Below are 21201 nucleotides of genomic sequence, written 5' to 3' on the forward strand. Positions count from 1 at the left end.
ACGCCGCTCAAGCCGGAAACTGGCCCCTAAGAGCTGCGCTCTAGAAAGAAAGTGAATTCTGGCGTGTTTTCGTATTGTGAATTTGAATATTAAGAGCGTTCGACCCGAACGTATCAATCAATAGACACGAGAAAAACCGAGAAAAAACCCGATGGGTGTGACGTCATACTCAGAGGTTTCTCCTGCACCGCGCGTTCCGCTTGTTAGGGACGCGTGCATGCAGCGTTTTTGACTGCGTGGAGGCCCACACGCACATTCGCGTTTGAACGCGTTTGCGACATTGGGATGCCTGGCGGCCTCCTTGGGGCAAGGAGTGGTCGCTTGGCAAACGATCGACGCGCGCCGTCCCTCAACGCTAGGTAGCGCTAAGCAAGGGAATAGAGACTCGCATAACTTTCCAAAGCGTCATCGACTGCGATCGACTGCGTGTCAACGCAACTGTGTACGATGAGCGCTTGGCGCAAGCGCTCCGGTCTCAGGGAGCCGCCATCTTGCCCAGTGGGCGCGGCCATAATCCGATTACGACGGCTTAACAAGGCTTTTTAATCGGATTAGGACGCGTCCAAGCGCACCCCAGCGAGCAAGATGGCAGCGCCCTGAAGCCGGACTTGCAAACGTCACGATTCTTTCCTACCACCGAACGCGCCGGGAAGGAGGGGCTTCAGCGAGCTATTTTGAAAGCGCTGTTGTCAATATGAAATATAATTTTGACATTCGTAATCCTGGAGGTCGAATGAAGACGATTTAATTGTTTTTCTTCATATACAGAACCGCTTGTTTCCATTTAAAACCAACGTTTTCTATTACGCAAAAAATGTGCCACCCGATGAAGATGGGAAGTTGCGCTATACTGTTATTGATGCATAATTTATTTTTATTGCGACCGTAATGAAATGGTGTAGCAATTGAGTAAAACCATTGATATTCTAACATTATTTTATGTATATTTACAAGGAGGACTTAGTTGTTGTTGCTGTTGTTTTACAACGCCTTGTTAGTTGTCCATGCCGGCATGGAAACAAAAGTAAATAAAAAAAATCCAGAATACTTTTAAAAGAGTTATAAAATCCTACAACTCCGCCTCATTTTCTTGCTGGACTTTGGTTGCAGAACAGACCTCGCAGCTTCTTCAAATACCTGCGGCGAAAAAACACATAACCCTAAATAAAACATCCGTCTTTTTTGACGGCATGTCAGTTTAATCAAAAATCACAAACAAAAATAAACTACAGGAAAGAAAAAAAAACTTTAGTCGGTCTGAAAACTAAAGACTAAAAAACCAAATTTGCTCGTCGCAAATAAAATTTCTGACAGTTAAAAAAAAAACTTAAAATAAATTGGACAGGATTTAATTATGATATAGGATAAATGTGCACTGGATAACCCAAAAATATTGATAAATTTTAGGATTTTCTCACAAGATCACGGAACCTCGAAAGGATTCGCTAGCGGGAACTACTCGCGAAGCAAAAAGAGGAGAATATAAAATTTTGGATAGTTACATCACCATTGTCTCTTGAACTTATACTGACTTAGTTCGGTGAGGAAGAATAAATTGTTGAGACGATAGCTGTAAACTCAAGAGGGGGAAATAAAAAAAAAAAAAAACGATGACGTGAAAATGCTTTGACCTCTTTGACACCGGCTCCAGATTTCGCTGAGCATTCTACGTAGCTGTACGCTTTGATCTTAGATGCCAACTTCTTGCCTGCTGCTTTGGAAACCAACTCCTCGTTTGCGCTGTTCTCCTGTCGCAGGTCTGCCTTTGTACCTGCAAGATATTTCATAATTTAGAGACATATCGAAAGAGCTGGTTACAAACGTATAATTCCCATCTTTATATGAAACTGCAGTCCATATGCGAATGGGCCGTATAAAAATTATAACGAACTGTGGCGTGGTACAGAGACCAAAACGGATGTTTATATATGTCCCGATGTTGTGGGCAAAGTCCCTTACGTACGCAAATGTTACTTGACACGAGAGCTTTGGAAATCCGGTGATCGCCTTCTCATGTTATCACGCGCCGGATGTCGTGACGGCATAGGTTGAAGCGCGCTGACGTCGTGACTTTGACAGTCATGTACGCATTGACGTACGGAGCTGTGTCACCACGACTGCACAGGGTCCTGGCCACGAGTAGGCAAAAGCTGCAGAAGGCGAGGAAACTGTTGAAACAGGCAAAGAAGAAGATCAATCGGAAGACGGCCAGGATTAGGAAGCTGAACACGCTGCTCCGTGAACTGAGGAAACGACTTCCTAAGCCAGCAGTTGACATACTTGACAATGCATTCACCAACACAATGCGCAACCTCGTCTTAAAAAGAGTCAGGCGCAACAAAAACGCATGTACAGAGGATGTGCGCAAGTTTTCCCTCACGCTCCATTTTTACTCGGCAAAGGCATTCAGCTTTCTGCGAAAGCACGTCTAGCTACCACACCCAAGCACTCAGCGGAAATGGGCAGCGGTGGTTGATGCACGACCAGCACCAGGATGCACGACCAGCGACGCCGGGGCTACAGCGGCTCGGCAACTCGCTGGAACTGCGGGAGTTACATGAGCAAAGGCGACACGAACTGCAAATGGGTGCACAAGAGCATCCCGAAGCTTGCTTCCAGAGAGGGTGTGACGTCGTCTTCAAGGAAGGGACTAGCTGGGGAACTACCTGCGCAAGAAGGATGGAATTCTGCTTTCTGGCACTCCTCGGCGGCCCCCAAGGACCAACAAGACTGCCAGTGCGACACCGGTCTCATTGGAGTGCCCATGTGCGTAAGAAGAGCTTGGAGGTCTGCTCAGCCTCGTCTTGCATGCACCAAGGAGGCTGCGAGCTTTGCGTCCCTGCAGTGTACTGCTGGACGACCGACGTGAGCCGCTTCTTGTATGTACCGAGCGATGCCGGGGCTGCAGTGGCTCGGCAACTCGCTGGACCTGCGGGAGTTACGTGAGCAAAGGCTACACGACCTGCAAATGGGCGCACAAGAGCATCCCGAAGCTTGCTTCCAGAGAGGGTGCGACGTCGTCTTCTAGGAAGTTACTAGCTGGGGAACTACCTGCGCAAGGAGGAGGAAATTCTGCTTTCTGGCACTCCTCGACGGCCCCCAAGGACCAACAAGACTGCCAGTGCGACCACATCTCTAGGAATCGGGGTGCGACACGGTCTCATTGGAGTGCACACGTGTGTCAGAAGAGCTTGGAGGTGTGCTCAACCTCGTCTTGCATGCACCAAGGAGGCTGCGAGCTTTGCGTCCTTCCAGTGTGCTGGCGGACGACCAACGTGAGCCTTTTCTTGTTTGGATTGAGCAACGCCGGGGCTACAGCGGCTCGGCAATCGCTGGACCTGCGGGAGTTACGTGAGCAAAGGCGACACGAAATACAAATGGGTGCACATGAGCATCCCGAAGCTTGCTTCCAGAGAGGGTGCGACGTCGTCTTCAAGGAAGGGACTAGCTGGGGAACTACCTGCGCAAGAAGGATGGAATTTTGCTTTCTGGCACTCCTCGACGGCCCCCAAGGACCAACAAGACTGCCAGTGCGACCACATCTCTAGGAATCGGGGTGCAACACCGGTCTCATTAGAGTGCACATGTTTGTCAGAAGAGCTTGGAGGTGTGCTCAACCTCCTCTTGCATGCACCAAGGAGGCTGCGAGCTTTGTGTTCCTCCAGTGTGCTGCTGGACGACCGACGTGAGCCGCCTCTTGTATGTACCGAGCGACGCCGGGGCTGCAGTGGATCGGCAACTCGCTGAACCTGCGGGAGTTACGTGAGGAAAGGCGACACGACCTGCAAATGCGTGCACAAGGGCGGAGGGGTCCCGCAAAGCTTGCTTTATGAGAGAGTGAAACATAGTCTTCAAGTGCATGCCTAGCTGGGGAACTACCTGCGCAACGGGAATGGAATTCTGCTCTCCGAGTGTAATAAAGTGACTTGCGCACTGAACGTGACCCTATTCAGCACTATTATCAGGGGCTGTGTCTAAAGATAGGTCTGACGTACCTAGGATACAAAATCTAAAGATACGTCAGACGTACCCAGGACGCGGAGTCTGTGTCGGGTGTCCTAGCGTGGGCAGTTGGACTGCGGCCGGACGCTCCCGCTGGTGTATTTACAGCAGTCCGAAAGCGTTCTACACTTGCGTCTTATCAACCTTGCATAAGTGGCTGGCAGCCGCTTGGCCTGGCCGCCGTGTGATACACGGGCGTGTGCCTGTCGTGTGTAAAAACGCGTGGAGTGCCAAGAAAATCAAACATTGTGTCTAACAAACTACTGATTTCAAATTCCCCGACTTTTCCAAGTTTCTCCCTGACTATTTTGATCAAATTCCTTGAGTTTCTGAGTCGAAGGATGACATTTCGGCAACGTCATTCAGCATGGCCGTGCCGACGAGCAACCGCCATGCCGCTTTCACTAGTCGTCTTCCCTTATCTAGCCCACTTTTTGAATGATTCCCCGACTTTCCCAGATGATCCGAAATTCCCTGGGAGTTCAAGGCTTTCCAGGTTGGCAGACACCTTTTGAGAGTTCGGCACGCGTTTGCGGGGTTTAGTGATCGGGAAGCTACTCGAAAACAACATAACTAAGAGAGAAGCTGGTACAGTACTGCTTAAACGACTGTCGCCCCTTCACAGAAGGCACCCGGCAGGCGGCCGGGAGCCGCCGTCCGCCCGGAGTGACCGCCGCCGGTCTTTTTCACGTCACTACGGATCACGTAGTGACGTGGTCCGTAGTTAGCTCAGCATCGAGCAGTTCGGAGATTTCAACACCTCTCGCTGCTTCAAATGCGAATCTTGACCGTGGAGCTAAGAAAATTGCCCGGGCACGTCCGCCGCACCGTTAGAACTCCGCGTTCTGGTTACGTCCTACATACCTTTAGACTCCGCGTTCCGGATGGGTTCGACGTATCCTCCGACACAGCGATTATCGAGGAGCTCCCGTGGTTAACGATTGCGGATATTTTAATTAAACTCGAACTTCCGAGCGATGTCCGAGATAGTGATCCGAGCCCGTACGAGAAGCACGGGACCGAATCTGGCTTACTCTGAATTAAATAAAAAAGAAAAGCCTCATTCCCTCTTACTTCTCGTTATTCCTACGCGGGAGAGCACACAAAACCCTGAAAAACCGAATTCCGCACACGAAGTCCACACACTCCGATCAACGCCCACAACGCTTCCGACACGTACTGGGCGCTGCCATCTTATCGTTGACGCCTGAGATTTGGTCTGGTTACGTCATAGATTTGACCTGGTCACGAGTCTAGTGGTCAAAATTGTACAACATGGCGGCGGCCAATTGGGGGTCACTTTCAGCTGCCAGTTTATCACTCTAAGGCCCTATACCTCGTTGGTCACGGCTTGTTTTGCGGTCAGTTGGAGAGACAGAAAAAGTCGATATTTCATTAATTTTTTTGTGTAGAAGTTAATAAACCGAGACGAAAACGGATGCTTGTTCGGCCTTCAGTAAACATTGACGGTTTAATGTAAAAGTTGTCTGGAAAAAGTAAAAAGGTCATTTCATGGTCCCTTTAATCACCCTTGTATTTAATATTTTCCTCTTTTTTTTCTTAAGTTCATAATTTACAGAGTTGTTGCTCCCACCAGAGAGCATGATGCTAGATTGTGCTTTGCCATTTCTATAGTGTGTTCTCTTTCAATGAGCCAGGTTTTTGTTTTAGGCAAGTGATTTTCGGAACCCGTAACCTCTTCCCTATAGATAGTTGCAACTGCCACAGTGAAAGAAAAGATAATATAGTCCTGCTAAGTGCATGTAGAGGCTGGACATGCTTGAACCATTCTTGTAGGCTCGTTTTGGAAGGTGCTGAGAGACATCCGCAGGGCATTGGGGGACCTCCAGAGGGCACTGAGATGCTGAGGACTATCACGTGATCGTCCCCGTCCCCAAATCATAGTCAATCATTGGCCTTAGACAATGCTGTTGCGACAAAGGATTTCTATCTGGTGACCCAACGTCCCTCCAGACATCCCTGAAGGGATAAAAACTACCACGGGATGGTCGTCGTCTTCAGGTTGTAGTCAGTCATTGGTCTTAGATGGTGCTACTATACAACAAAGCTTTCTATTTCGTGACCCAACTTGCCTCCAGACGGCACTGAAGTGCTGAGAATTACCACGGGATGGTCGTCGTCCTCAGATTGTGGTCGGTCATTGGTCTTAGACGGCACTTTTACAACGAAGTTTTCTATTTGGTGACCCAACTTACCTTCAGAAGGCACTAAAGTGCTGAGAACCGCCGGATGGTCATCGTCCACAGATTGTAGATTGATCTTTGAAATAATAAGTGTGATCACTTAAAATTATTCAAAATTATTTACAGATGAAAATGTAATCCTAACATGGTGCAAACATACAGATGCTTAAGGAACTAGAGCATGCAAAATTTACTGAAAAGACAGACATAGGCTACTTCAATTCTTATTACGGATGCAACAGTGACATTAAGCACATTAAGTTTCCATAGGTGATATCTCACTGTGCTTAGGTGTTTTTGATATTTGGTAGCTTAGTTTGGAATTTCCCTTTCCCATAATGAAACTATACTGAATTTGTACGAGCTGCATTCCGTGGAAGACTTGCTACTCACGGTAGAAATCAAGTGAACAAAACTCAGAAACAGGTAACCTGGGCTTTGGAAAAATAAATTCATGAAGCTATTCAACGATAGCTGTTAAACAAAAAACTGTGCTGAAGAAAGTGTTGTGGGGTTGTTAGCTTATAATTCAATCTATTGGGTGACTCTGACTGACCAAGCAATATGTTGCAAGCGAGACCTTCAGTGTTATCTAGAAGATAGCCTGATAAGTAGAATTTCAATTGTGTAGTTCGTATAACTCACTTCAAGAGTGTGCAATAAGACAAACCATCAAAGGAAGCTTACATAATTGTTTATATAAGTGTCTGTAACTTTTTATGGACAATCGATTCTCTTCAATTGCATATACACTAGACAGGTACATATTTCCATAGTTCAACAAATGTGTTTTTTATAAAATGGTAACTTGAGTGAGTTGGTAATTCACAAATAAAGACAACAGTAAGAAAGACAAATATGAAAAACAAACACAGCATGATGCTTTCAATAAAGGGCGATCCTTTATGTATAAAGGCATAAGAATGAGCAAAAACACGAACTTTATTCCGACTAGTTCAAGCCACCTTTTGACATTACATACATTGAAGAGTTTCAAGTTCATAATCCAAGAGCTTCAGTGACCGAGAAAGCTCAAAATGTTTCCCATTGTGAATGTTTTAGCTTGTTTCCTGTACGCCAACAGCTTAGCTTCCGCCTCTCACCCTTTTAGAATTTGCAATAAATGCAGTCAAGGTCACAAAGAAGTTACAGGGAAAAGTCTGGTGTAATTTTCCTTGTGTATTCTTTCGAGTATACGCTAACCAAACGACTCGGGTTTGAGTTAATGATTTGGGAATCCCGAGGCTACTCAAACCGCTCACCGTGGTTGCCGTTTTCAGGATATTGTCGTACTGGGGCATATATAAAGTTTACAAGTAATTTGTGCCTGCGGAGGGACGCATTGAGCAAAAATTTCACTTTCTGTTTTTTTGTGGACTCGAAAGTGAAACTGAAGTATGTTTTAGGCTGCAGCGGATGTTCAACGACGGTACAGTGCCGTTCTGTCTTCTTGCTGATAGCAAAGAGTACGGTCGATGCAAGGACCTCGCGACGATCTCTCGACGACTTCTTTTCGGCATTTTCGCAGATGCCGGGGCGAGTTCGTCACTGCTTGAACTTCATCGGTCTCAGGCATGACTTCATTCTAGTAGTCATCTTACTTGCCAACTTATTCTCGATGATGTTTTGTCTTCAGCGATGTAACGAGTAGAGCGTCCTTCTCGCGTTCAGTGAGATTTGGGGCCCCGATGGCTCCTTTATCTCAGAATGTGAGCACTAAAACTACCGTTACTGTCAAGATATTCTGTTATCAGCCGATATTAAACACACAATCACGGATGTAAAGAGCATACGTGTCTATTTAAAGCTTTGACTCCTGTTTTTGCAAGTTAAGCAAAAAAATTATTAAATTTGGAGACCTTTAATTCGTTACTTACCGAAGAAATGCAGTGAAAAGCAGACGCCTGCGACGTCTACAGCAGCAGTTTTTTGTTTACATGACGTGATTCCTGTCCGCCGATCGTATTCGTCCCTCTGAGCGTTCCCTAGTTCGCTCTGTTTGTCCCTACATTCGGCAAATCCAGCGTTTAGCTAGGGGCGCGTCTGTAAAGCCGGGTTAACGATGGTGCAACCGGAATTTAAACCCGTGCTTATCCGAGCTCGGTTTAGGGTGCTAAGCTGACTTAGGAAAGAGCCGCTTTGGGTTAAGGTAAGCGACGTTGGTGCAACCGGCCCTAAGTAAGCCATCCCGTAATTCATTCTGCCAGACGCGGTCTGACATTGCCGTTCTGCCGCGACCCCCCACACTTGGGCGAGAAAGACTACACCGATGTAAACGCGTAGTGTAAACGGTTCCGGCCAGAGCCACCGCGTTCTCCCGGCCCGAAATGCACGCTCAGATTCTCGGCAGAAAACGCGGGTTCCGAACCTCGCGTCGTGAAGTACGCTTGTCTCTCGAGGTCGCCGACCACGGGAAGTGTTTACGCCAACGCTTTCCCACCAGCCAAGTCTCCCTGGTGCTAACGACCCACCTGCGGAGCCCTCGTCGATCCTTACACCTCCCCCTTAAGAGTCTTGTTGGTCTGCAAGAGTCAACAAACAGGATCGAAGGCATCATTTGCATTTCTACATACGGTGCAAAAGACGCAACTAGCGTTGTAAAAAAAAGGTTATCTTCGTAAACATAATTACATAATATTGAAGATGAATACGTATACTCGTGACATAACCGAGCTCTTTAACGTTGCAAAACCAAAAAGATAAAAAAAAACGCCATTAGACACGCGCCATGCGATGTCCCCGTATTGAATGACAGTACGTCACTATAAAAGGAAATAGGCGCACATGTCCCAATGTACGCATCAACGTATACACCAACTCATGTTTACAAACAAACCGGAGCGCCCCTAGCGGACGCCACCGGCGCCGCGCATGCGCGGTGGACGGTGGGCAAAAAGCCCGACGTCGCACATAAACAAACCATTGAATTGCGTTGTTTTCGGCGTCGCTGGGAGTCCCCGTGCTCTTTTTTGCGTTGGAATCGTTGATTCTGCGTGCTCCTAACAATGTCTGACCACTTGAGCGGCTTCAGGAAAATTAACAAGGCAAAACTTTGCGTGAATAATGTGACTTGCGGCGATTCATCTCACGTGGACGCCGCAGAATGGGCCCTAAAGCCTGACTCGCACGATGAGATTCTGCTCGCTATTTTCAGTCGCAACGTCGCTCGGGCTGCAGAAGCGTGGGCCGTAGCTGAGATGGTGGACGTCGATACTGAAAACCGCAAGTAGAATCGGGCACTAAAAATCGGTGATGGCCACTGGTAACAATGATCAACATCTTCTGTATCTACTGTTTACACTTAGCCTAGTTACCCCAGCCAACCTTCAAGAGTGTTTTGAGGCCTGCACTTAGTTCTTATTGCAATTACCAAATCAACGTTTGGTTTACAGGCCGCTGTCGTTTGAACGAGCTGACGACAAAAAGCAGACAAGTTTGAAAGTGCAGACGACAGTTCGAACGCTTGCGCAATTGAGTGCGGGCAAGAAGCACCGCGTCCCGCGTCAAAAAACCATTGGAATGTCACGTTTTCGGCGTCTGTGTGAGTCTGCATACTGTTTTTCGCGTTGGAATTGTCTATTCTACGTTTTCATAGCAATGTTTTACAACTTTAATCGCCTGAGCGAAAATGTCAAGGCTCGTTACACCGCTAAACTTTGCGTAAATAATTTGACGTGCGGCAATTCATTCGCGTGAACGCCGCAGAATGGACGCCAAAACCATGATGAGATTCTTCTAGATATTTTCGGTCGCGACCTCGCTCGTGCTGCAAAAAGTGCAGAAGGTAGCGGCGATGATCGACGTCGATACCGAAATTCGGAAGCGGGAACAGATTAAGCGTAACAAGTCGGTGATGGCCACTGGTACCAGTGATCAACATCTTGTATATACTCTTTACACCGAGCCTACGTAACTTTTTTGAGGCCTGCCATTACTTCTTATTGCAATCACCGGGTCAAAGTTTGGTCTACGGGGCGCTTTTGTTTGAACGAGCAGACGACAAAAAGCAGGCTCGAAAGAGCAGACGAAAGTTTCAGTCACGGCACTGTTGAATCATTTATCAATGCAGTCGAAGATGAACTTTTTTCGTAATTATTGGATGTTTTGAATGACGAGAAGTGTTGTTCATTCGTTGTTAAGTGCCTCACATGTATCTTTTTATTGTGTACCAATGCCTGCAATAATCCCTTCGGGGATTGGCAGTATTTTGAAATAAATAAATAAAATAACGCGATCATGCGGCCGTGCGAATTTGAAGACGCACTGAACCCGCGGGTGGCCCGGACAACTTGGCGGTTTTCTCTCATTCATGTTGGAACAAAACAAATACATATGCCGACCACAAAGGGTTGCTCGCACAAGCAATCGTAGTTCGACAGTGTGTGGTTTATCCTTTTCACGGCTACTATCCACGTACTCGGACGAACGGAGCGGGCAGAAACACATGAAAACTGATCTTCAAACCTTTCCAGACTCTTTTGGTACAGCCCCCGACACAGAATTTTGACGAGAACGCAGGTTTTTTGTCTGGTTTCTCCGAAAAGAACACAAGAATGCATGTCTCGCGCGGCGACTTCTGCCCACCGCCCCAGACCGGAAGTGCGACCGGCGCGCCACCACCGCGGCGTGACGTAGGAGAGTTGAGTTCGTGAATACGCAAGGAAGCAAAAAAAAAAAAAAAAAGAAGGAAGAAACGCTGAGCAGAACAGGCCTGCTGCAATAACCGCGCATCAAAAAAAAAAAAGAAAAAAAAAGCTTTGCAAAACAATTGTTTTTAGGCTCGTGCACTGGAAAATCTCAAGTCACAGCAGTCACAAGGTTTGACGAAGTCTCTTTTACACGCACGGACTTAGCAGTGAGGCCACACTGTTTGGATATATAAGTCAGGCCGCGCGGCAAGTGGAACCACCCATTCTCTCGGGTGGGCGCAGCGCTGAGTCAGTGGTATTTCGGTTCGGCTGAAAATATCCAGCAGTGCGTCGCAAGTCGCCTTTGCCGTGAGATCACGCAAAGGCACCACCTCTGGACAGCGCGTGTGAAGGTCGATCGAACACAGCGCATATTTCTGTCCCCTTGCTGGACGCAACGTCAAGTGGGCGAATTCAGTCGATGTTGACGAAGTTGAAACGGTCTGTCCGGCCGCGTCCCCAGGCATTCCGTCTAGGCTGGAAACAGCAAGCGAAGTACTGACCGGTGTGGGAATAATCGCCTTGCGGTACTTCGAAAGTTGAAAGCTAAGTTAAACTGGAAGGACAAAGTGTCGATGCAAACTGTCATGTCGTGAGTCCGCTGGACAAATGGACATACTGGGACGGACCCGGAACAAACTGACGACAAATGCCCCAGTATGGTGCATTTGTCTTCCTGGACAAATGCACCATACTGGGACGGAGCAGGAACAAACTGACGCGAGAAATAGTAGAAACCGCTAACATTGTAAGGCTAGATAGAATATGTGTTGGTACTCCTTCGCTAGCCTTAACGGAAAAAAAGAGTCGAACTATATAGTACAAGCACAGTAGCAACACTGTACTGGGAATTGACTGTTTTTTCTTCCTTCTATATTTTGTTTTTATTCCTTTTTCTGTTTTTCCTTTCTCTTTTTCATATGATTATCGGTTTTTTTTTTTCACTGCCATTTGCATCGGAGTGAAGGAAGATGAAGATGATGCATAATACACTTGAGTTGTCAGTCAGCGCTGCGTGAGTGTTCTTCCTGTGTATGCGTGAAATTTCTTTTAAGTGTGTCTGATCTGGTGCGCTGTGAAGCAGTATTATGAATAACCAACTCGCCCAAGCTGAAGTCCTGACCACACATTCTTCGACTGACATGAATGAAAACGGTACCATCAGTACTACCTATGACCAAAATCAGTATCAAGAAAACGAAGACAAAAAAAGAGTAGGGTAGGGTGCCTACATGTCTGTCTGTCTCAGGGTGAAGACATCCATTGTTGCCCTGAATGTGCCAGCGCGTGACGGGCTCGCGCACTCGGTGCGTGACTTTGGCGGTAAAATGGCGTCTATACCTTAGCCAAAGCTACGAGCTCGAGCTGAGTGACACCAGATTGCGCGCATTTCAAAATACATAAAAAACGATTGGGCGGAAAAATGGCTGAGATGTCACCACTCAAGCAAAAGCGCGCGTGTGTATGAAGGCACTCTAGAGTAGGGGGTTCTGAGTTGCTATCCCATCTGTCTTACAAAAAGAAAAAGAAGAAAACCACACATTCTTCTACACTTCTACTCACATGAATGAATACGGCACTATCAGCTCTACCTGTGACCAAAAACAGTATCAAGAAAAAGAAAAAAAAAGTAGGGGTTCTGAGTTGCCATTCCATCTGTCTTCTTAAAAAAAAAAGAGAAAAAAAGAAAACCACATATTCTTCTACTGACATAAATGAAAACGGCAATATCAGCACTACCTATGACCAAAGTCAGTATCAATAGACGCTTTACACACGCGCCAGATTACAGACGCCATGGCCGACCTTCTATTGTCTTACCGAGATATCAAACCACTGAAGCGGGCTTTGGCGAGCCTCCACAAAGGAAAATGCTAGGGGAAAAAGACACCGTTGTATCAAAAATGCCAGTAACCTGTCCTCCTGTGGTAATGATGGAGCAGATTGAAAAATAGGAGCGAAAACAAAAACTGAAGGGCGGTTATGGCGGCGCCCATGCACAACTGCTGTAAAGCGTAAAACACCACCCGAGCTTCGCCCCAATCAACATCACCACGTGGAGATGCGGTAATTTTTTTGCTTTGGTTTTTTACGTTCGATGTTGCAGAGAAGAAAGGAACGACGTCCGACTGCTTTGTGTCGAAAAACGGTTCTCTTTATTCTCCATGTAACCTGAATCTCCTTCCTCTTGAGTTATGCCTTAAGTTGTATATTTGCAGAAGTTCAGGACGGAGTGGTTGAAGGATCCGTTGCTGAGCAAATGGCTGCAATGCAAAGCGTCTGGTGACGGAAAACAAGTTGCAGCGTGCAAGCACTGCGGCTGTCAACTTGGCAGCTGATATTCGGGCCTGAAAGCTCATGCGAACAGCAAGAAGCATAGTGAATTCCCTGGCAGTTCTTTGATCTAGAAGCAACTGGACTTCACTACAAAAAGGCAAGTCCAACCATGGAATGCTGCTGAGAGCAGAACTGCTCTATTTATCGCCGAACATTGTTCAATTATGACTGCCGATCACTTGTTCCAACTCTATAATAAGTCCTTTCCTTAAAGCGAAGCTGCAAGAGCGTATCAAATGCGCCGCTCTAAGTGCGCTTCCGTGATTAAGAACGTTCTTGGCCCACACCTCAAAGCGGATCTGGCACAGGTCATTGAGGACAGCTATTACAGCTTGATCATTGATGGGTCGACCAACGTCAGTGTCACAAAAATCCTTGCCATTTCTATCATCTATCACAGTATCGCCAAGTCAATAATCGTGACCACATCCTTTAACCTGTGCGCCTTTACGTGTGCATGGCAGATGGGATTGTGGCGGCCGTGAGATTCACTCTGATGGAGTGCCTTAAACTCGAGTGGATGAGAGGCATAGGAACAGACAACGCGAGCGTTATGACATGAATTAATAATGGCGTTAATCGGAAGTTAAAAGCAGAGGTTCCCCACCTCGTACTGATCCGCTGCGTCTGCCACTCTTTGCAGCTACCCACGTCGGCTGCTACGGCAGAAACATTGCCGAGAAACTTGGAATGCCTAATAAGCGAAACGTACAACTGGTTCGCAAGATCCCCTGCCCGGCCACTTGCGTACAAGAAGCTCTACGGTTTGATGAATGGCGGCGATGAACCACTAACGATTGTGCAAGCATGCAGGACGCGGTGGCCATATCCTTCGAAATGGCTGTATCAAGGATCGTAGACCAGTGAACCGAATTGAAGATGCACTTTGAGATGACGAGGCGCACTGAAAAGTGCTATGCGGCAGAGGTGCTGTATGGTATGTACGAAAACCAGATCAAGCTAGGGTACTTGCTTTTTTTGAGACCAATGCTGACAGATGTTCAGAAGGTTAACAAGGCATTCGAGGCGAAATATATAGATCAAACAAAGCTGCTGAAAGACCTCATGACTTTGCTTTCGAGCTTGGTTCAAGAAGTCGTAATGCCGACAGAGCAGGTGGACGCTTTGACGTCCAGACTTGACGACTACTTGAACTCCAAGCCATATCTGGGCTACCTGTTTGAGACGTACGTTGACAACATGAAGGCTATGAAGACCGACGGGTTCTCTCTCGAAGATGAAGCTGTGATGAGAGAAACGCTTGTAGATCAAATCAGAGAGGTACTTTCCGACATCATCGCAGTTCTCCAGAAGACACCACTTTTATTGGTCGAAAACACTTTGTGCTTCATGAAGCAGCCATTGATTTCTTTGCTGGACGCAATGGCAGTGCCCCCTGAAACAATCGAAAAAAAAAAACGACCGCATCTCCACGTGGTGTATGATGTTGATTGGAGCGAAGCTTTGGTGGTGCTGATGATACTGATTTTGTCAGAAAGAGAATGTGTGGTATGGAACGTGGTTATATACGCATTTGAGCATTTGACCGCAGCGCCCTCTCGTCTATAAACGTTGAGCCAATGCATGCAAAGTTTAACGCGATTATATACGCATTTGACCGCAGCGCCCTTTCCTGTATAGACGTTGAGCGGCTACATGAAACGTTTCATTCATTACATACCCAGTTCTTGAGTTACTACCACATCTCAGAGCCCCCTACTCGTCCCGCAGTCGTGGCCGAGTGGTTAAGGCGATGGACTAGAAATCCATTGGGGTCTCCCCACACAGGTTCGAATCCTGTCGACTGCGAAAAAAATTTTTTTTTTTTTTTAAGAAAACAGATGAGATGGAAATCGATGCGAGCATGGACGCCGGACAAGGCTAGACCTAGGGCCACTAAATGAGCTGCGCTTAGAGTATCGGCACTCCGTTCCCCGTCACTGTTGTGGGCGCCGCCATTTTGGCTCGTATGCAGAGCAGACGCAACTGCCGATCGTCATGATTCAAAAGTGCGAGTTCCTCAGCGTTAGATTCGGTGTTAGGAAGGTCATGTATTATTGCTTCGCTCCGTCGCGAACTGTTTAAACATTTATGGAGGGCGAAAAAGCGTTTCCTGTGATGTCAGATAAAGCTTCAGATAACCGGCAACCCTGATTTTAAGACACAATATGGCCAAGTGTCATTACTCTGAAGCGTAGCTTATTTAGTGGCACTAGCTAGACCCAAAGGAGCTTCGCCGCTAAAAGAAAAGAAACAAAACGGCAAAATCAGGTCGAGCAACGGCACACACGAGGGCACGCGAGCTCAAGGGAAACACGCGGATTCAACCTTACGCTCTTGCCTACGCATATGATTGCAGAAAGGTCATTTCCTTCTTTGTTCGCTAACTCGCCCAACTGACCACCTTAGTATACAATCCTTTTCTGGCGATATGCAAACATTCCATGGATATCCTGTGACTGGTTCTTTGGTTTAGTTTTTTTACACACAGCATGCTCAGACTGTCGGAATAGCAGAACTCGCCAAGGGAGCACAAGCTCTACAAAAGACACTCAGCCTTTCCACTCTGGTGAAGCAGGAAGACCAGCGGAGCTGTACAATGAAAAGTAATGGCCGGCCGCAAGTCGGCAAGCTAGAGATTAAAGGGTCGATGCAACAATTTTTGTACTTTGCGCAAATACCGCTTAGAACGGGTCCCTGACGTTAATGACCTATTAAAGAAGCGTTCGTTTTTCACCCCACGCACTAGAAGTCCCAGAAAAAAAATTAAAGAAAAACAACCGCATCTCCACGTGGTGAATGATGTTGATTGGGGCGAAGCTCTGGTGGTGCTTGTCTGCGCAGACGCTGAGCCGCAGCATGCCGAGCCTTTCATTCGTTTTGATCCATGTCACGCTGCGGTCGAATGCTCAAATGCGTATATAAACACGTTCCATACCACACATTCTCTTTCTGACATGGATGAAAACGAACGAAAAACTCGGCATGCTGCGGCTCAGCGTCTACGCAGACAAGCACCACCAGAGTACAGTGTTACCAGAGCTTCGCCCCAATCAACATCATTCACCACGTCGAGATGCGTTTTTTTTTTTTTGCCCTACACGAGCACGGGAGCACGTGCTCACGTGCTCGTGACCCGACGGCGGACAGACATACGGACATACCTAGACCCTAAAGGGGAATCCACACGAAGGAGAACTCCGCGGACGGATGTCGTGACGTCAACAACCCGGGAAACTCCGCCCCGGCTCCGCCGCGTGCACCTGCGGAGCTTTCGTACTGACAGCACGAAGCCTCCGCGCCTCCTCCACGGAGGAGAACGGCGCCGCGAGGCGTCAAAAAGGTATGACGTATGTCCCACGTGATACGTGCTCCGCGGAAGAAAGTGGCGGATTTCTCCTTCGCGCGGATACCCTACGGAGCTTCGCCCCTGAAAATTCAAAACCAGTGGAGTGAAATCACCCTCTTTAAGGGGTATCCACACGAAGGAGAACTCCGCGGACGGATGTTGGGACGTCAACAACCCAGGAAACTCCGTCCCCGGCTCCGCCGCGTGCACCGGCGGAGCTTTCGTGCTGACAGCACGAAGCCTCCGCGCCTCCGCCACGGAGGAGAACGGCGGCGCGAGGCCAGCCAGGCGTCAAAAAGGGATGACGTATGTCTCACGTGATGCGCGCGGAGGAAAGGAGCGGATTTCTCCTTCGTGTGGATACCCCTTTAACTGGGAGCAAATATCGTCCATTCAGTCGTTCTGGTGGGAAGTTCACTCTTACAAGGACGCCTGTTGCGAAAACCCGTTCGCCGAGTTGGCCGGATTCGCCATGTCGATGCTGGTGCTGCCCTACTCAAATGCCGAAGTAAAGAGGATGTTCTGTCAGCTTAACATAGTAAAATCCAAGCTGAGGAACAAGCTGAAGCCTGAAACAACAAACGCCATCCTCGTCGTAAGAGCGGGGCTGATGCGACACAAGAAGAGTTGTTTTGATTACGAAATTCCGGTGGCGGTTGTTAGTGTAATTGAGACATCTGCAACGTATGTGCAACCAAGTCACCTTTCTGGTCCCTCATCAAGTACCAGCGGTCCTGTGTAGATGGCGTCAGACGACGTCAGCGGTGACGAAGACGTCGATGTGTTTTTCGGTGACCTGTGAGTTTTTTTTTTATCAGTGTGAACATTTATAACTTTTAGCCTTATATGTGATGAGGTTGACGACAACCGCAGTACTGAAGCCTCTGGTATTCTAGGTACACTCTTTGGATTCAGAGTCTTTTATATGTTATTTCAGCCCTCATAGTTTTGAAGAGCTTTTCAGAATGGGGAAGGTTGTTATCATACAAAATATCACTGTTTTTTTTTTTTTTTTTTTGTTAATAAAATAGGTCTTAGCGGGAAATTTATCGGATATATTTTAGAATCTAGCGGAATCAGGCGAATTGTTTTTTGCTTTTTAGCGGATTTCTGACGCCCAGCAATGGAAAAACTGGTCATCCCAGGAAGTGACGACATTCTTAGCGCCCTTTGGAAGGTATTGTTTCACTAGACTGCCCTTTGGCATTACGTGAGCGCCTGAATACTTCCAAAAGAGAATGTCGGAGATTCTAGATGGCCTCCCTGGCGTAGTTAATATGATAGATGATATCCTGGTGTTTGGTTCGGACAAACAAAAAACACGATGAGCGCGTGAAAAAAGCCATGGACAGACTCGCAGAGTCAAACATGACACTGAATGGGGAGAAGTGTGTGTTCGGTGTAAAAGAAGTTAGTTTTCTATTTCATCTTCTGAGCGCAGGTGGCATAAGGCCTGACGCAAAAAAGCTGCAAGCGGTCAAATATATGAAATCGCCGACAAACGTGTCGGAAGTACAAAGCATTCTAAATATGGCCAATCACTTGGGCCGTTTTTTGCCTAATCTCGCTAAGAAAACTGCACCGTTGCGAGAACTGCTAAAAAAAAAAAAAAAAAACACGGAATGGGTTTGACGCCCCGCTCAGGAAAGTGCTTGGAACGATCTAAAAAGCATGATTTGTTCTTCCAAGTGTATGGCTAGATATGACCCAACCCATCCAACAAACCTTTCGGCAGACGCGTCGTCATTTGGGCTTGGAGCCGTTCTCTTACAAGAACAGCAAGGGGTACGACGGCCTATCGCTTTTACTTCGCGGTCTTTGACCGAAGCTGAGACGCGCTATGCGCAGATTGAGAAAGAGGCGTCACTGACATGGGTTGCCGAAAGGTTTGACGGGTACCTAAGGGGCTTAGAAACGACGTTCGAGACCGACTATAAGCCTCTGGTTACGTTGCTGGGACAAAGTCCGATAGATGTGTTGCCTCCTCGAGTTCAGAGATTTACAATGAGGCCAATGCGCTATAGATTTAAAGTTGTGTTTGTACCGGGTAAGCGCGTCGCAACCGCCGATGTTTTGTCGCGGGCACGTCTCAATCAAATGGTAATGGAAAGGGAACGTCTCACATTTCATGAGGGGTTAAAGTTCTCTCAGGGATGTTTAAAGGGTCTTGAAACAGGAGACGATTTGTTGTCACGTGTAAAAACAGGCCAAACTACAGACCAAACGTGTAAAACGCTGGCTCAGCTGTCTCGTAAAGACTGGCCTAAAAACCGTCCGTCCCTTGCTCCCTTCGATTTTACTGGCAAGAGAGGGCCGGCATAACCGTGTGTGATGGATTTTTGTTATAAGGTACAAGATCAGTTGTTCCCCAGTCACTTCGTGATGAAGTGTTATCTCGCCTGCACGATGGTCACCAAGGGATCAGCAGATGTCAAGCTCTTGCGCAAGAGTCTGTTTGGTGGTCTGGCCTCAGCAAGCAACTGGCAGTGATGGTAAAAAACTGCAATGTGTGTACCGAGTTCAGTTTTCAGAAGGCTGAACCGATGATGCCGACCATGACTCCACGTTTCCCATGGGAAAGAGTAGGAATCGATTTGTGCAAAATGAGGGACTCTGACTATCTTGTGGTTCTAGGTTATTTATCAAGGTACCCGGAAATCTGTGTTCTCCCTTCGACTGGCGCAACTGTTGTTATAGAGAGGCTTAAAATCATATTCGCTCGTCATGGGGTGCCAGAGACTGTTGTCTCCGACAATGGTCCACAGTTTGCATGTTGTAATTTTGAAGAGTTTGCGAATCTATACGGTTTCCAACACGTCACTTCGAGCCCGAGGCACACTCAAGCAAACGGAGAAGTTGAAAAAATGATGCAGACTATTACGCGACTGGTGCTCAAATCAGCCGGCCTTTGCTTAGCCATGGCCAGCTTTCTGAAACACGCTGTTTTAGTTCCCGATTCTGACGACACGTGGCGTATCAACCTTGAGCAAGATAGAGCGCCTTTATACACACGCGCGCTTTTGCTTGAGTGGTGACATCTCAGCCATTTTTCCACCCAATCCTTGTTTTATGTATTTTGAAGTGCACGCAATCCGGTGTCACTTAACTCGAGCGCGTAGCTTTGGCAAATGCATAGACGCCATTTTACCGCCCAAGTCACGTACCGAGTGCGCGAGAGCGTCACGCGCTAGCATATTCAGCCTTCAGGGCAACAATGAATGTCTTCACCCTCAGAACAGACTAGAGTTCCTGTATAAGTGTCACAGGTTCGGATGTTAAAGATCCCATTTAAACAAAAAAATTTGGAGTTTGACTTGGACCGCTGTCCAGGTGTTAGGACCACACCTTGGCGATCGACTTCCTGAGAGGCGGGAAGAATTGAGTGCAAAGCATGCCGACGTTGCGAGCAGTATTTTATATAAAATATTTCAAAAGTAAGGGAGAGGCGCACAGGACGCGCACACAGTCGAAAGAAGGAAAGAAAAAAAAATATCAAAAGTCAAATCGAGGTTGTCATACAGTTTTGGAGGGGGAGAGCCGAGTCAGGGTTCCAAGGTGCCGGTAGGGGTCCGGTTCGTTGCGCCGCCAGTCGGGGTCGAGAAGCCGTGGTGGCTAAGGGTGGCGATGTGGGTTAGTTGGTTCATACTGACGAAAAGGCAAACAGCGCGCAGAAAACGGGGACTAGAGGAAGTGCAGACAGGACAGCGCTTGTCCTGTCTGCACTTCCTCTAGTCCCCGTTTTCTGCGCGCTGTTTGCCTTTTCGCCGTGGTGGCTTGGGTGTTGTAGTGACGCACAGCACTCACTCACAAGCACTCACACCCCTCTCCGTCGAATACCTTCTCGGTGGTCGAAGAACCATACCGCCGCGTTTCTGCTCAGCGCCGACCATCCAGACCGTCGGAACCTTGCTCCGCGGTTTTTGTTCCACAACCCTCGCGCGCCCGGGATCCCGTCTTTTTTTCTCTTCCTTCGATCTCGCACGAAAAAAAAAATCCTAAGCCCGCGCTCCTGTCCTCGGCGCTCGCGCACCCCACTCACAAACACGGTAACGGACAGCAGCATAACCATTGAAGGACAAAAGTAGTTATTGAATTCTGTGACAATAGGCTCCCTACGGGAGCCAGAGCTGCGCGTTCACCCCCGGCGCGCCGGCTTTCCTGCACGGCATGCGGAGCCTGCTGCTCATGTGGCTGAATTCGGCGAATTGCGGCGCCGCGCTCGAAAGCAGGGGAACGTACGCCGGGGCGCGCGCGACGTCTACTTTCCTGCACGACACTTGATCCGGCTCCTTACGTGATCGGATACCGGCGAATAGCGGCGCTGCGGCACGTGGAAAACAGACGCCCAACCCTGGCTCCCGTAAGGAGCCTATAGACCTTTCCAAAAAGAGCGCTCTGGCCGCCGCCATTTTGCGAATCGAGCGACCCCTATCAGCCAGAAATTTCTGGCACCCGCCTGAGCTGTGGAAACCCGGTCAGCGTGCCTCCCCACCTGCATTTTGCATTCGGAGTTCGCCGGCTTTTCTTGGAAGTTTTTATTTTATTCGCCTGTTTAGGATGCTTACCCTTTGTGTGTTATCTTCCACTGTGAGAAGGAGGGAATACCAGGGCTCGTAGCCGG

General features: G+C 47.9%; 1 protein-coding gene, 1 long non-coding RNA gene and 1 other non-coding gene across 3 annotated transcripts in view; 1 reads left to right on the forward strand and 2 right to left on the reverse strand.

The window, feature by feature from the left end:
• Positions 1-21201, reverse strand: part of LOC120839221 (estradiol 17-beta-dehydrogenase 8-like) — a 604311-nt gene that overhangs the window by 466334 nt on the left and 116776 nt on the right. The gene's annotated exons all lie outside the window — the stretch shown is intronic.
• Positions 852-2074, reverse strand: LOC121837966. The gene is made up of 2 exons (XR_006078371.1): positions 1632-2074; positions 852-1137 (listed from the first exon to the last, which is right to left on the reverse strand). It is a non-coding gene; the product is annotated as an uncharacterized LOC121837966 (long non-coding RNA).
• On the forward strand, positions 14959-15040 carry Trnas-aga. Its single transcript has one exon. It is a non-coding gene; the product is annotated as a tRNA-Ser (tRNA).

Source organism: Ixodes scapularis, unplaced genomic scaffold (genome assembly GCF_016920785.2).
Source record: "Ixodes scapularis isolate PalLabHiFi unplaced genomic scaffold, ASM1692078v2 PGA_scaffold5__190_contigs__length_132052651, whole genome shotgun sequence".
NCBI classification, from domain to species: Eukaryota; Metazoa; Arthropoda; class Arachnida; order Ixodida; family Ixodidae; genus Ixodes; species Ixodes scapularis.